We start from the raw sequence: 13,858 nt of genomic DNA on the forward strand, positions 1-13,858 counted from the left end.
AATAAAAAAGGGCAAGCCGCCCCCCTGACCACGGCTAATTTCGGAATCGAGCAACCGAAAAATATTATTAAGCCCAGGCTCGGTCGGAATCCCTGTTTGGCTTTGGGCACCATCGCCCGTCAGCACCTTTTCGGGTGACTCCGGCTGGGCAGTGCCCTCCCCTTGCGGCCAGGAATGTACTGCGGCATCGGGGGTTCGATCGGGTGAGATGAAGCGTAACGAACCGGTGTGGCAATGATCCATCCGTTGCGGCCACCACGTTACACACCACCGAACACGCGGTGGAGGTAGCTGGGCAGGCATCGGATACATTCCGCGTGCCAAGTCGTGTTACACACCACTGCAGTGCGGGAATCTGTTCTTTACGGGGTAAATGCACGTTCTGTTTACGCCCTCTCGCCCTTCTCGCTTTCTCTGTTGCGTTGTTTTGGCTGTGAAATTGGTCCAAAATTTCTGAACCATCCACAATTCTTTTTTTTTGGGTTCACTTGTTGCCGCCTTGGAAGGTGGTGAGCGTTAATGAGCGTCCTCGTGCTCTCGTAAGGCTGTCTTTTTTCCAGCTTCTTGATTTTTGCTGAATGTTACTGGTCGGATCGATGAACTCCGCCATGGTGGCGGTGGTATGCGAGCAGATCGAAACAGCGGGATTACCGGAGAAAGGTGAGAAATTACCACCTCCAATGAACGTAATAAAATGTGCGTACAATTTTGTGTGCGGCTTTTATGCTGCCAATCCGAAAACAAGGGCATCGCTTCCTGTCGCATGTTTCGTTTCGATGCCCAAATGAAATATCTTTGTTTTTTGCGTACGGGACAATGTCTTTCCCATCCGGGAAATGGGATTGTCGATGCATTGGTTTTGCAGCAGCAGCAGAGCTCGGTCAAGTCGATTGGGTGTCATTTGTTTGTTGCACACTTCACACTTTGGCACATTTCCGAAGAGGAAATGGCTTCAGTCAGCGAAAGATACGCGTACCGAAGAAACTGGATCGCGTTCTCAGAGTGTTCCGAACACGAAAAGCGATTCATTATTATCGTTCTTCCGGTGCAGGCAGAAGCTTCCGCCAGTGCGGCAGCACCCTTCATTTAAAGTCGTTCGAGCTGCGGGAACAACTTAATCTCTGGGTTGGAAGTTTTTTGTTGTTGCAATAATCGAGAAATGAAGGCTTTTCCTTTCTATATCTTAGCTTGTGAAGATGAAAATTGTTTTTTTTTTCTATATAAAAAAAACATTCCAAAGCTCTTTTCTTAATCACCGGTTTCCCTTTTTATCGCGCAGCATCGTGGTGCGCGGATGCTGACAATTACCGCCGACAAAACTTCTCATTAAATGTGGCGTAATTGAATTGTGAGCGTCCCAAAGGGATCGAAACCAATAATGGTCCAACTTGCGACCAGCACTGTCAGCACGATTTTCCTGCCACAGGGACAGGGCCCACCGGAAGTCACAACTGGACGCGGAGGTGCGATTGCTCATCAAACCTACTGTTGCTGTGCGTTCTTTGTTAGAGCTTTGATCGTGCTCCTGGGTTCAATTTTCCCTACTTCTGGTCCGTTATGTTGGCTGCGGTACAACAATCGCAGGCAGTACAAATATCCGTTCTGTCAACATGTGTCCCGCGTGGTCGTCGGTGTGTGTGTGTGTGTGTGTGTGTGTGTGTGTGTGTGTGTGTGTGTGTGTGTATAAATGGTTGTCATCCGTTCTCTCCGCGTTGCGCAAATTATAGCTTCAGTTGTGTAAGCGTTTCGTTTTCATTACAAATAAATGAAATGAAAACTCGCTGCGTCAGTGATGGAAAGTGAAGATAATGTTTCGCCATTGCCAGATCGCTTCCGAGAGAGGGCAGTGAACCCCCTCGGCGAAGGTTTGCGGTTTCATTTTTATTTCAATGCTGTTGCAATAATTGCAATTGCTTACCTGTTGTAAAAACTCGATCAAATCTGTAAGAGAAAGTGAAGAAAAAGGAAAGATTTGATTAGTTTTTGTTTGTCTGCTGTTTGTCTTTTTGTAATGAATTAATTGATGATTTGATGCGCTCTAACTGATCTTAAAAAATGCTTTTGTTACGTGTTTTGTTTAGATTCTCTGATTGGATTTTTTGTATGGAGTACAATTCGAATCCTGAACGGATTAGCCAATTGTTTTTATAGCTTGCAAATAAGTTGCAATGAATATAATTTGAAGATAAATTAACCGAAATAACTAAAGGCAAACATTCAAAATCGGCTCAAGCTTGTATCTGCGTAAGCACTTGGTATAGAATAATGAAGGTTGATGGAGATGCATTTAGAGTCTCTAAATAAACGGTTCCCCTTTTGTAATCAATTTCGCAAGTGCGTAAACGCTCACGAATTACTGATCGAGCTGCTTTTGGCACAGTCTTCCCGTGTGTGGTGGATTCGCGTGTAATGCAGAACGTTTTCCACCGTAGCCTTGTTTCAATTTCATTGACCTCACCCGTGTGCCCAATGTTTGGCTTTGATGCTCATTTTGCCAAAAATCTCATTTTGCGTACAGGCAACAGTCTAACGAAACGAATCGAATTTCCAACCCGTCCGTTTGAGGGCACTTGCCGCTTTATCCCAAACCCAAATGCTCCAAAATATTCTGTTTAAGTGCACTTTTTCGCTCTCTTTCTCTCTGTGTTTTGCCGTGGGTTCTTAATTGCCAATCCGGTCATTATTTTGGCGCACTCCACGGGCACGCAGGGAAGGTCGGTTCGCTCGGTAGAATGAACTCTCAAACGAATATGTGGTTGAGTCCGACAGGGATGAAAAAAAAAACACCTCCAACAGACAAGTGGAGGCTGGTTTTACGTATGCAAGTCGGTCAACTGGTTCAACAGCAGCAACTGGCTAACATGCAATTAACGAAACGAATCGGTGTAAATGAGAGCGGATCGGCAAAGGCGAACCCCGATGCATACGTGTGCTGCCTACCCTACACCCGGGGTCAACCCATCATCTACACACCCGGCATCGTGCTCTTTTGCCGCATGCTCTCTTCATACACTTTGACTCAATCTCAGCACCATTTTCTATTTCCATCGTTTGCTGCTCTGCCCGACCATAGGGCTGAGACCACTCAAACGAAGCAGCCCGAGGGGGCAAACCGAGCGTCAGTGACAGAGAACATAAATAAAGGATTAATTAAAATGTTCCAAGCCTCGTTGTGCGCGCGCTCGCGCCCCTTGTCGCTAAGGTGATACGCAGCCTCCGTCGCGTATTACGCGAACGCAGCGCCGACATTTGTCTACGAGATGCCGTTGCGCGGAACGGGAGCGATTTGACTTATGTTCCCGCTGCCCCAATCGGTTCTGCCCGTTGTAGCTTCTGTTCTGCGCTATTATTAGCTGGATGCTATCATACATATAATGCTCCATGCGTGGAGGTTCTTGCGTGTTCCTTCCGGAGCAAAAACCTATCAGCTTACGGATCATCCGCTGCCAGATCCGATCAGATCGCCTTTCCAATTCGAAAAGGAAGGTTCAGATTACTATGCACACGCGTTCGGAGTCCGTTCCAGAAGAGGACTGGCCAGGTAGCGCAGAGTTTTGTAACAAATGATAGGGGCGGAAGAACTGCACCCGCTCTGCAAGGAAACGATGCGAGCAGAATTTACGAGCTCCTGATTCTAGATCAGCCGCATTCACAAACGCACACACACACACGCGTGTGGTGGAGTGACGATGTATCATAATAAATCTGTCATGTAAACGTAGTATTACCACTGGAAAGACGAGGGTTGTGGGCTAGCAGGAAGTAAGTGCTTCTTGCCATAGAATCTCGCTTGCCGCCCAACCGTTCCCTTTTGCTCGCTGTCCAGTTTGATTATGATGTCTCTTTTAAACGATGCAGCCGTTGCATCGCTGTGTTTTGATTAATTTAGTCGGTAATTTAATTAGTCAATCTTGCCAGGAGGGGTTCCCGTTGGCTTCCGCTTGGACAGCTGCAATAAAAATATTGCAACCCTTTTGGTACGTGGTATGAATTATGTGTGTTGCTCGGGAAGTGGAAAACTCGTTTGTTAACAGACAGCAATATAGAAAAACCCTCCGGTGGTACGACTTTTTTTTCCCTTATGCCTCCGAGAAGATGCTGCACCGATGCATCGATGCGGATTGTTTATTGATCGTCTTTTTGTTGCTTACTGATGATTGGAGAGGCTTTTTCTTGCCTACTGCCAAGCACGCGAGAAATCGGTCCGGGCTGTGGACACCCACTGTGGCCGAAGACTTTCTCCTTCCGCTACGATTCTGGCGGACGCTGCGAGCGCCATAACTTTCATTGCGGTTTTATCTGTTGCGGACAGTGAAAATAATGTGCAAATGGGTGGCTGGGGTTTGATAGCATTTTTTTTTTTTGTTGGTTTTCCTATTGCTTAGGTAAACGGGTGGTCAATTGTTGTGTGCATGTGCTGCAAATTCCTGCAACCAAACCGCAATCCGGGGGATGTACAAAGGGAAACAACTGTTGAAACAGTTCATAGAAGCTAGCGGGGTTTTTCTCCTGCCAGCGTTTGTCGTCGCGTTTGTGGCGGCACGTTCGATTTAGTGGACGGTCGGTGCGCCATTGGGTCCAACGTGCAACGACTTTCTCACGCGAAAGTCCCATCCTGTGCCCCATCCCGATGCGGTCGATCGTTCGGGAATTGGTCAGTCACGAGCTAGCTCTAGCATGAGTCACCCGCGCCCCCGTGTGTGCGTTTGGTGCTTTGGCTTCGGGACACCTTATCCGCGGTTTGTTTGCTTTTTGCAGTTCCTGCGATATCAGCTGGCATCGTTGTCATCATTATCGTGTGCGCGAGGGCAGGTCATAGCGTCAGTAGCGGCCCTTATGGTAATCGGGCACATCGAGCGGGCTACCGCTTTCCCATTGATGAAAATGTCACCCGGTCAGAGGGAGAGCTGCCTCACTGAGTGTTTCAACCACCGGCACGATTATGCTAAAATTTTAAACACATTCAACTGTGTGTGTGTGTGTCTTCCGATTCAGATCCCGACCCGCGCCTAAAACGGTGCTCCGGTGCAATTGTGTTTGCCAGGAAATGGTAAGGAAGCATTGAAGATCGAAATATGCATCCTCCTGCTGGGGGAGTCTTTTCCGATTGTAACACACAGATGGCACGTAAATGAAGCAAACGTTGCTACGCTGCCAACCGTTTGCCCTTTTCCCCTAAATGCCAATGTGTGTGTGTGTGTGTGTGCAGCTTCCTGACTTGGGTACTGGATAGACCATCCGCGCGACTTGTTTATGATAGTCGCATGGTTCGCAGGCTCTCTCCCCCATGAGAGTGTGCATTCCCTGCTGCGAAACGCTGATAGCACAACAATGTCTTCGCAAGCGATGGATTGCGAAGAGATAGGGGGGGGCCTTAAGAGAGCGAACAGCTTTTCGTGCTTCTGGGCGGGAGGGCGTACGCTTAAGAAACAATGTTTCATGCACGGAACTAGACCATTCCTATTCGCGCACTGTTTCTGAAGCAATTAACAACTGCGATGCTGCATTCCTATGGCGCGGAAACGTTCACATGTGAAGTATGCCCCGGCCTTTAATATCCGTGCTGTGAAGCCGTGTAAATGGATGCAGAAGAATTGGCATAGCAAACGGCAAACAAGCAACATTGCATTTGTCATATCTGCCAACCGAAACCCGGGGTGTAAGACAGCATCTCAATGAAGATTAGTTTGTTGCGGCTGTGTTTTTGCTGCTGCTACTGCTGCTGCTGCCCTCGGAACTGCCGTTAGTAGCGTTTGCGGAAGTGCGGAAGGAGGAAGAATTTTAATTGCACCTTAGACTGGAGATCTCCTCATGCTCCTCATGCTGCTAACCGGGCGGGCGATACGAAGATACCGGCGGCGCCCCGGTGTAGCAAACCAAACCGAACTGTTTTGATGAGAAACAAGCTTGGTGATGGCATTCGTCACAGAGGCAAAAAACTCTCCCAGGCAACATTGTATGCTGTGGGGGGGAATAGTGTGGGATTCCAGTTCCCCCCCCCCCCCCCCCCCCCAAGCACATATCTGGCCTGTTGTCTCGTTGTGTTCGTTTGTCCATTTCGACAGCAAAATGGGCAGGGTTGTTTTGATCGGGCTATCGAAAGGCATAATTACCGGTGGGTTCGATCATGTCCACGGCGCGGGTTTTGTTGCTCGGTGAGCGAAAGAAAGCGTTCGAAAGACTCGTTTCTTTCCGATGCGCTGTGTCGTATCAGCAAGAAGTTCGATCGTAGAGGAAGCAACTCTCGAAACCTTTATCTCGGGAGTTATTTGTTTTAGTGTACTTCTTTGACTGCTTTAGCGATGATTGGTCGTACTATTCGATCTCCACGCACAACGTCGTGGGGAGTGCTGAAGTCGCTGTAATCTGTAATCAAATTTCTCGTTCCGCACATTGAGACCGTTATGCCTCGAATCGAATATCCACCAGTTCATCCACTTGGAACTGCTTGGACTCTCTCCTCGGTGGCTGTAACACTTCCAGAAGAAGTTTTTTTCCCATTTCCTTCTGCGTTTAAGATTGGAGGTCGCCTCGAACGGTGCAACTTAAAACGCTGCGCGAGCGGCCTTCCCTGCTAATGACAGGGGTTTTTGCTAAAGTTGCTGTTAGCTTTGTTTAAGCGTAAGAGTGTTGAAATCTTGCTCCTTCTATTCAGCGGATACGGTATCGGTACGGTTATCGGGTACTGCTTGATGAATGGTCCGTTTCATCGGTAGGTTGTGCACCTCCGGCTTCCCAATCGCCCAATTTGGGAAACCGGTGCTCGATCAAAAACAAAGGAAAGGATCCCACCGACACACGGTTCTGGGAGAAAGCACAGAAAGATAGTGGGCCGCCTCTAACTACGTCACTTCTTAGCTAACGGTGCAAATCATACTTCCCTCTCCCCGTGTGCTTGCAGGTGTGTTCTGTTGGCCGGTGTCGGTGGGACGCGTGGCAATTACTATTACTATTTTACCGTTCCGGCAATTCGCAATTCAATTGGCATGCTAATGGGCGAAGGGTGTTGAATTGGTATAATTATTCAATGATCGAATTAAAACGAACGCTTGTTGTTTGTGTGCAACTCTATACAGTGTGAAGACGTCCCGAGAGGCTTTCGCAAAAGAATGATTTGCCCTTCTCTGTTTCGTTCTCCCTTTTTCTGCGATGATGCTTAGAATCCGTTACACGGCTGAATTGTAATTGCAATGTTGTTTTGTTTCCTACATCAACAGTGTGTCATTTATGGATTGTTATGTTGCATTGCAGAAAAAAAAAAAAACAAAATATTATACATCGTTCAACATGAATAGCAAAAAAAAGATGTCTCGTTGGCCCTCTTCCTGTTTGCAGTTGCATTTAAATCACTAAAATTAACCATTAATATTCTCCCTATGATCAACCGTACTTTCTTTAGCGAAACCGGTGCCCCACATAAACTCGCACCGGAAAAGCATTAATCTGCTCGTTCACTGCATGAGCTGGTGTAAAATATAAATTATAACTAATTAATACGGAAACCCTTTGACCAAGTACACCAATAGCCCCATCCCCTGGGAAGCAGGCGGGGTAACACACACTCAAATGGGACTGTGCATATTTTCCTGACCTAACTATCGGTGATTAATTTATGCAATTAGTGGAGAGAAAAGGGCGTACGCCTAACCAATCTCCCTGTGGTTGCCCATATCTGCTTGCTAAGGTAAACATACATTCCACTTTGCAAACATCAGTCATGCCAGCTTGCTTTGACAGTAGTTGATGCGATCTAATGGGTGGATGGGATCGCGCTCGGGGAAAGTGGGTCAACGGAAGCAATCGCGGCGCCAGGAACGATCCCGAGCCCTCTAATCATGTCTCTACCCCCTCCCATGCCCCATGTTCGCTTTTCCTTCCAAACGTTCTCAAGGACATGGTAAAAGGTCATTACACGTAGGAAATGCACTGCTCCGAACACACTGACACGGTACAAAAGTGGTTTGCAAACAAACAAAAACGCATATAATTGTGCCCAGATGGTGGTGGTTGGCCCGTGTCCTCCAATGGTACGTCCAAAAGTCCTTGCGGGTACAATCATGAAAGATGCGACCGTTGGTGATGTTTATTCCCCTCTTCTTTTTTGTGATGAACCTCGCGGATGATGTTGCATTGTGCATCTGCCTGGTTCAAGGTTAAGCACACTGCTGGTGCTAATTAAATCTCTTATGGTGTACATTTCCTCGGCGAGCGTTGCAGGTGGCTGTCTGCTGCTCGTGGAGGCGCGTCGCGGCCGACCACCAACCGTGACAGTCGGTGCTAATTGTTGTTTTATGGCTTCGAATAGCTGCACGAACTTTGACAGTCGGGTTGGACAGTCCACTGCCCCGGCCCTGTCATGCCAATACATGCCGTCATATTAATCGGAATTACTGAAATAATTAACATTCCTAGCAGTCGAAGCAAGGTTGGGTTGCCACCGGGGGTTAACCCCGGACCACACTCGGCCACATCTGTTCTGTGCTAATTTTATGTGGTGCCCGCTTATTTGCGGCCACCTATTTGGCCGTTGGGGCCAGCAGGAATCAATTTGCCAAGCGCATCTGTCATCGGGATGGTTTTAGCCGTAGCCTTGCTGCAGGCTCACTCAGTACTCTCGATCCAGGTGCAGGTGGTCGGCAGTGCGGCTTTGGCAGTGCGTGGTGCGAGAATTTCGCGGCGTTCCACTGTTGTTTTCCACTGTGGGGAACCGGATTGATGCGATCGTATGCGATTGTATGTTGTGGATGGGTGATGGACCCGGTTGGGCAGCAGCAGGACGTGCGAGGATAAAAATAGCAAAGCAAAACAATCAACCGGGCAACCGGGAGCTGGGCTAGGGGTTTCGCACACGACCGTTTAATGTCGTCCATGGTTAGGCTGCACAACGGCTACACACATCGGACCTTGTGCAATGGAGTGTAAAAACAAACTTCAAAAAGGGCCCCTTTTTCTCTCTAGTACTCGCCCACCATTCAGCAACCATTGCTGGTCTGACAGGTGACAAATATAGACGAGAATGGGAAGTGTGCGTCGGATGACGACACAGCGAGAAAGAATCTATTTTTAGCCCTCCAATCGTACCCGAGAACGGGTTGATGGTGGTTGATTTTGCTAACCATCCTAGAACAGGTTCGCGCCTTTCTACGCAATCCATGCATCATCGTCCCATTGCAATCTAGCGATGCAATGCTTCGAAACGTGTCTGTTGCTGGTCGGTGAAGAATTTCCAAGAACTCGTGATACGTTATAATTAAATTGAGAAAAAAAGGAATAAAAAAACGCGACCATTTCTATTCCTCGTTTCCCGCGATACGGTGTGCGGTCGGGACGCCGAGGGTTGTGTATGGTTCAAGCTCGGACATAAAGGTGGTAGAAAGATGCGTGACATGCATGCGATGGGTGCGATTTTCACCCGGAGCGTTTGTGGGCATGCACATTCTATCCCGGCGTGTCCCGATCGTCTCCCACTGTCGCTGACCTTTTCTGCGCCGACATGGTAAGGTGACCGGCAGCGATCGCGATCGGCACGAATAATTATAGCACGCACGCATTGCGTCTTGGTGTCGGTATAATCCCCGATTTCACACTTGCCATGTTTTATGTTTGCTCCCCCTTCGTTCATTTTCAAAGATTACACTAGCTGCTGCTGCTGCTGGCTGGCATCGGTCAATCAAATCGAGCTCGTGCAGCAAATCTTTATATTCACACACGCGCTGCACCGTGCACAAAACTTCCCACCGATTCGCACAGTGGGGGAGGTACTTGGCAGGCGTTTAATTAAATGCAAATAAAGCTCAACCGGGTACGCTTTACATGGCACGCACATCTCATGCTGCTGTTGCTGCTCCTGATGGTGCACTTTCCCGCAGGGTCGATCGGTGTTGCATGTCGGACGATGATGGCACCAAAAGGGAAGAGCGCGAACGCGTTAACCTTCGGTTAAAAGCGATTAACCAGAGATCACGGGTTCGTCGCTTGCTCGTGTGAATGAGCCGAGGCGGTGGGTGGAAATGGGCCGTGGTTTTTGATTGACGCTAGAATTTTACGTCAAAACATAACTCTTCCTGTGCTAGGCGATAGATCGGACGTGTACTGAGGGTTTGCATTGAAGGATTTATAATAGGGATAGGGATAAGGATAGACGTGTTGATGTCGCTCAGCAGAATGGAAGCTCGATCGGAAGAATAAATGATGCAAGACATTTTCAATACCTCATTGCAAGGAGGTATTTACCCCCTTCACAAATACTCCTCATCATCACGCATCGTGACGCATTGTAATCGAAAGTTTTCGCTTAAAAGAATTTACTACTTTCACATCGTTCGTTTAATGTATCTAGGCTCCCTGCGGTCTCTTTCCCCGGGAGAGACGTGCTCTGGCTGCTAAGTTCAGGTACCGTCCCGCTACGGAAACGATCAATTTCTCGTTGATCGTTGTCACCAGCCGACCCGGGGATGATCGGTGACCGACAGGCAAACCTTCCCTGGCCTCTATTTCACCGTCTGTCTTGCTGCGCGCGGGACAGGTGAACCAACATACCGTGACGGTTTTCTGAATCGTTCTCCGATCTCGTCTATTTTGACGATTGAACTACGGATAAATTGCGGTCAATCGGGTTTTGCGGGTGCTGCGATGAGACAACAGACAGTGGGGGAGATTGCTCGACAGTAAACAGTCCAGCAAGACAGAGTGGGTGGATGGGTTAGGTCATTGGGAATGGGGGAAAGGGAGCGGCATAACAAAATCAGGTTAATTGGAGCACGGGGGGAAAAACTATCTTTTCCCCCTTCGGAAAAAAGACATTATCTTCGTCGCTGATTGTGTAGAACTGGATTGTTTTTCAGCATTATAAAAGGGGAGGGGAGTTGCCGCGGGAGTTGACGAGATTTATATTGATCTGATTAAACTTTTCTCCCTCGCTTTACACATGCCTCCCTTTGCTCACCCCTGCCGTGGTGGTTGCTTCCTCGATTGGTTCACTCGCTTCCCGCGCTCTGTGACAATGTGTAACGCATCCAGGTGATTGGGCGGACTTCCGCTGCAACCGAACCGATTGGCTGCTGGTAAGGGCGTTTTTTATGGTGTTGAACTGATTATTTTTTTGTTGTTGTTTACTTTTCCCCGGCCCGGCGCATCGATTCGCACGAACGCGTGAGATCGTTAGCGAAGAAACGGGTCAATGGGCGATACGTTTCGCAACTTAATGTGTCTGTGTGTGTATTTGTTGCAGTTGTTGTTTTTTTTTCTCACCCCGAGGATATTTGTGCCACGCAGGAAAAGCACCATTGATTGGGACGCGTTGGACTATTTTTGGACACATTGATTGAGGTTCCTCGCCTGGTTGCTTTTGAAGGTGTCAAATCTTTTGTTGCCAATTGATATTAAAGCATGCGAATGTGAACCAAATTCACGCGGAGGGAAGAACGCTCTGTTGTCTTCTTGTAATCATGCCACTCTCTCCATTCCGTGCTTCGTACGTGGACGGAATGATTGTGTTTGATATATTGCTGTTAAAAATTCGCACATTCACATTTCACCGTTCGTACCGTCGTCTTTGGATGGAGTTTGATGGAAAGAAGAAGTGAAAAAAGTCCGAAACTTCTCTTCTGATTTTATTACCATTTTTCTCCCACTTGTCGAAACCACTTTTTTGGCCATCCTTCCTGATGCAGGTTCTTGCCCGTCGGTGTTTCTCTCACTCTGCTCGGCACACACGGCCGTGAGATGGCATTTTCTTTGCGATACACAATGTGCGTGGTGGCCTGCGAACACGTGTGCGCGAATTTACAGTTACTTCGGCAGGGAGCAGACAAGTTGCCAGGTTGGTGTGTTTCTCAAAACCTACCGACCGAAACCGGGTTGCACTGTGCGTGTCGTCCCTACTGCACCAAAGATAGATGCTTGCGCTTCAAGGGTGTGCGTTTTTGTGCGCACATTAAACATTCGCCCGTTCAAACGCAATGTCCCCAATTGAGTTGATTTATCGGTGCGTGTTGCCGCGTCGCTGCGGTAAAAGCGCACAAAACGTACGACCATCGGATTCGATCCGTTTCGATCGTCGTGCCACCACCAAAAACGCAACCCAACCAAACATCCAATGCATCCGATGCGTTTTCACAAGAATGTCCCATGCTCTCAAAGTTGGCCATTCGCTGAAACACCGCTGCCCAAAGCTGATGGAAACTAGAGATAGCGAAAACTAAAAGCACTGCTGCGCCGGATCCGAAACACAGACCAAAAAAAAAACGGTACCTCCTACACACATTGGCCGGTTACGCGCGCGCTTAACCTACATTCCCGTGCGCCAGTGGGGTTTCGTATCTCGGACACTCACAGGTTCTGCGCTAGTGCCTAGCACCGGCCAGAAACCAGAATCAACGACCGGCGGGCGTTGATTATCGCCCATCGCGCGGGATACGCGCCCGTCTCTCGATTATTCCGGCAACATCGGGAAGTAGCAGCCGACACAAGCAGTTGAAGTAGAACACCCGCTTCGGGTGCAGTCTGCGCGAAATAACTAGGCAAACAACTTGTTTCACATGCCTGCTTCGCTTGTGTTTTTTTTTTGTTGCCCCACTCACTGCGCCCCCGCAGTGCATTCAATGCGTCCGCTGCACATATACACCTACCCTTCAGCCGGCATGTAGCTGTGCCGTTTGCAAATTAATAACAATCAATCTGGAGCGCAATTTATGCATGCAATGCCCGGCGTGTTTGGAGGGTGTAAAAAAATGAGCATAGTTTGGGACCCAAATTACCCGAATCCGCCCTCGGGAAGTAGATCAACGTGCATCATCATCATCAGCATCATCGTGCCGCGGTCTTTCTCTTATCAGATCGCACACCTCCATCAAAACAGTCAGCCGCGCGCCGCGTTTGATGTGTGTGTGTGTGTGTATGTGTGTGTGCGGGGGTGGGATTGGAAACGAAAACATTGGTTGATGGTTTTCCTGGCTTTTCACCCGAAAGCTACCAATTTGTGTGGTGGTGGAATTTTTACCCGTACACACTCCGGCGCGGCCGCGCTCCAGGGAGAGTTGCACACCTAGCAGGGCGTCGGGCAGAAGCAATAAATTGTGCTCGGTGTGCGTCGTGGTACACACCCGCGTACACACCAGCGAGGAGCGCAGCATAATTTGTTGTAACGCCTTTTTCTTCCTGCTCGGGTGTTTTTGTTTTTCGTTTCGAACTCATCAAACATTCCCGAGCGACTTCAACAATCCAACGTTCTGGTACGCAAACGATAAGCGCCCGCGTACACGAGGCGTGTGGTGTAAATTAAATTACCCCACCAGGGGTGAAACGGGGTCAAAGTCGGGTGCTCGAGCGCCTTCCTGCTGCTGTTGCTGCTATCGATGCACGGGCATTGCAGGAGGCGTTGGCCGTAGACAGATGTTGTTGCCTAGCATCGCTGCAAAACCAGCTAACGGGAGCTTCGGGTCAGCTGGGTGTGTGTGTGTGTGATTCGCGATCAGTGATAGCACCAAGAAGCACTTTTTTTTTTCAGCGCATTCTATTCTGTCGGATCGCAATCGAACCGCGAATCGCGCAACCCATCGCAACTGCGTGCCGGCACGAATCGGGTAGTGTGCAATTATGATTGAATTATGGTTAGGCCAGTGAAATGGAACATGAAAAAACACAAAATAAAAGTTTGCAAGCCCCCCCCCCCCCGTCCGTGCTCCCGTGGCGTCTGGTTTACGCGGTTCATGCTGCTGCCCGCCAGCCAGCGGTACCAGGCGCACCACGTGTCGTGGTGCCTGGCAGAATGAAATTAAAACATCTTGCTTCTTTTTTTCTGTTCCTTTTTTTTTGGCGCGACGAGCACCGGGTGATGACGTGAACAAACAAATCCAAT

At 48.7% G+C, this 13,858-nt stretch overlaps 2 protein-coding genes across 2 annotated transcripts in view; one reads left to right on the forward strand and one right to left on the reverse strand.

The window, feature by feature from the left end:
* Positions 1–13,858, forward strand: part of LOC120951141 (autophagy-related protein 16-1) — a 248,691-nt gene that overhangs the window by 48,917 nt on the left and 185,916 nt on the right. The window lies entirely within an intron of this gene.
* The window catches only part of LOC120951140 (uncharacterized), a 92,985-nt gene that overhangs the window by 47,151 nt on the left and 31,976 nt on the right, over positions 1–13,858 (reverse strand). The window contains exon 3 of the mRNA XM_040369683.2: positions 1,919–1,941. The gene's annotated coding sequence lies outside the window, so the exon portion shown is untranslated. The remainder of the gene's footprint in view (positions 1–1,918; positions 1,942–13,858) is intronic.

The sequence above is a fragment of the Anopheles coluzzii genome, chromosome 2 (genome assembly GCF_943734685.1).
Source record: "Anopheles coluzzii chromosome 2, AcolN3, whole genome shotgun sequence".
In the NCBI taxonomy this organism is placed as follows: domain Eukaryota; kingdom Metazoa; phylum Arthropoda; class Insecta; order Diptera; family Culicidae; genus Anopheles; species Anopheles coluzzii.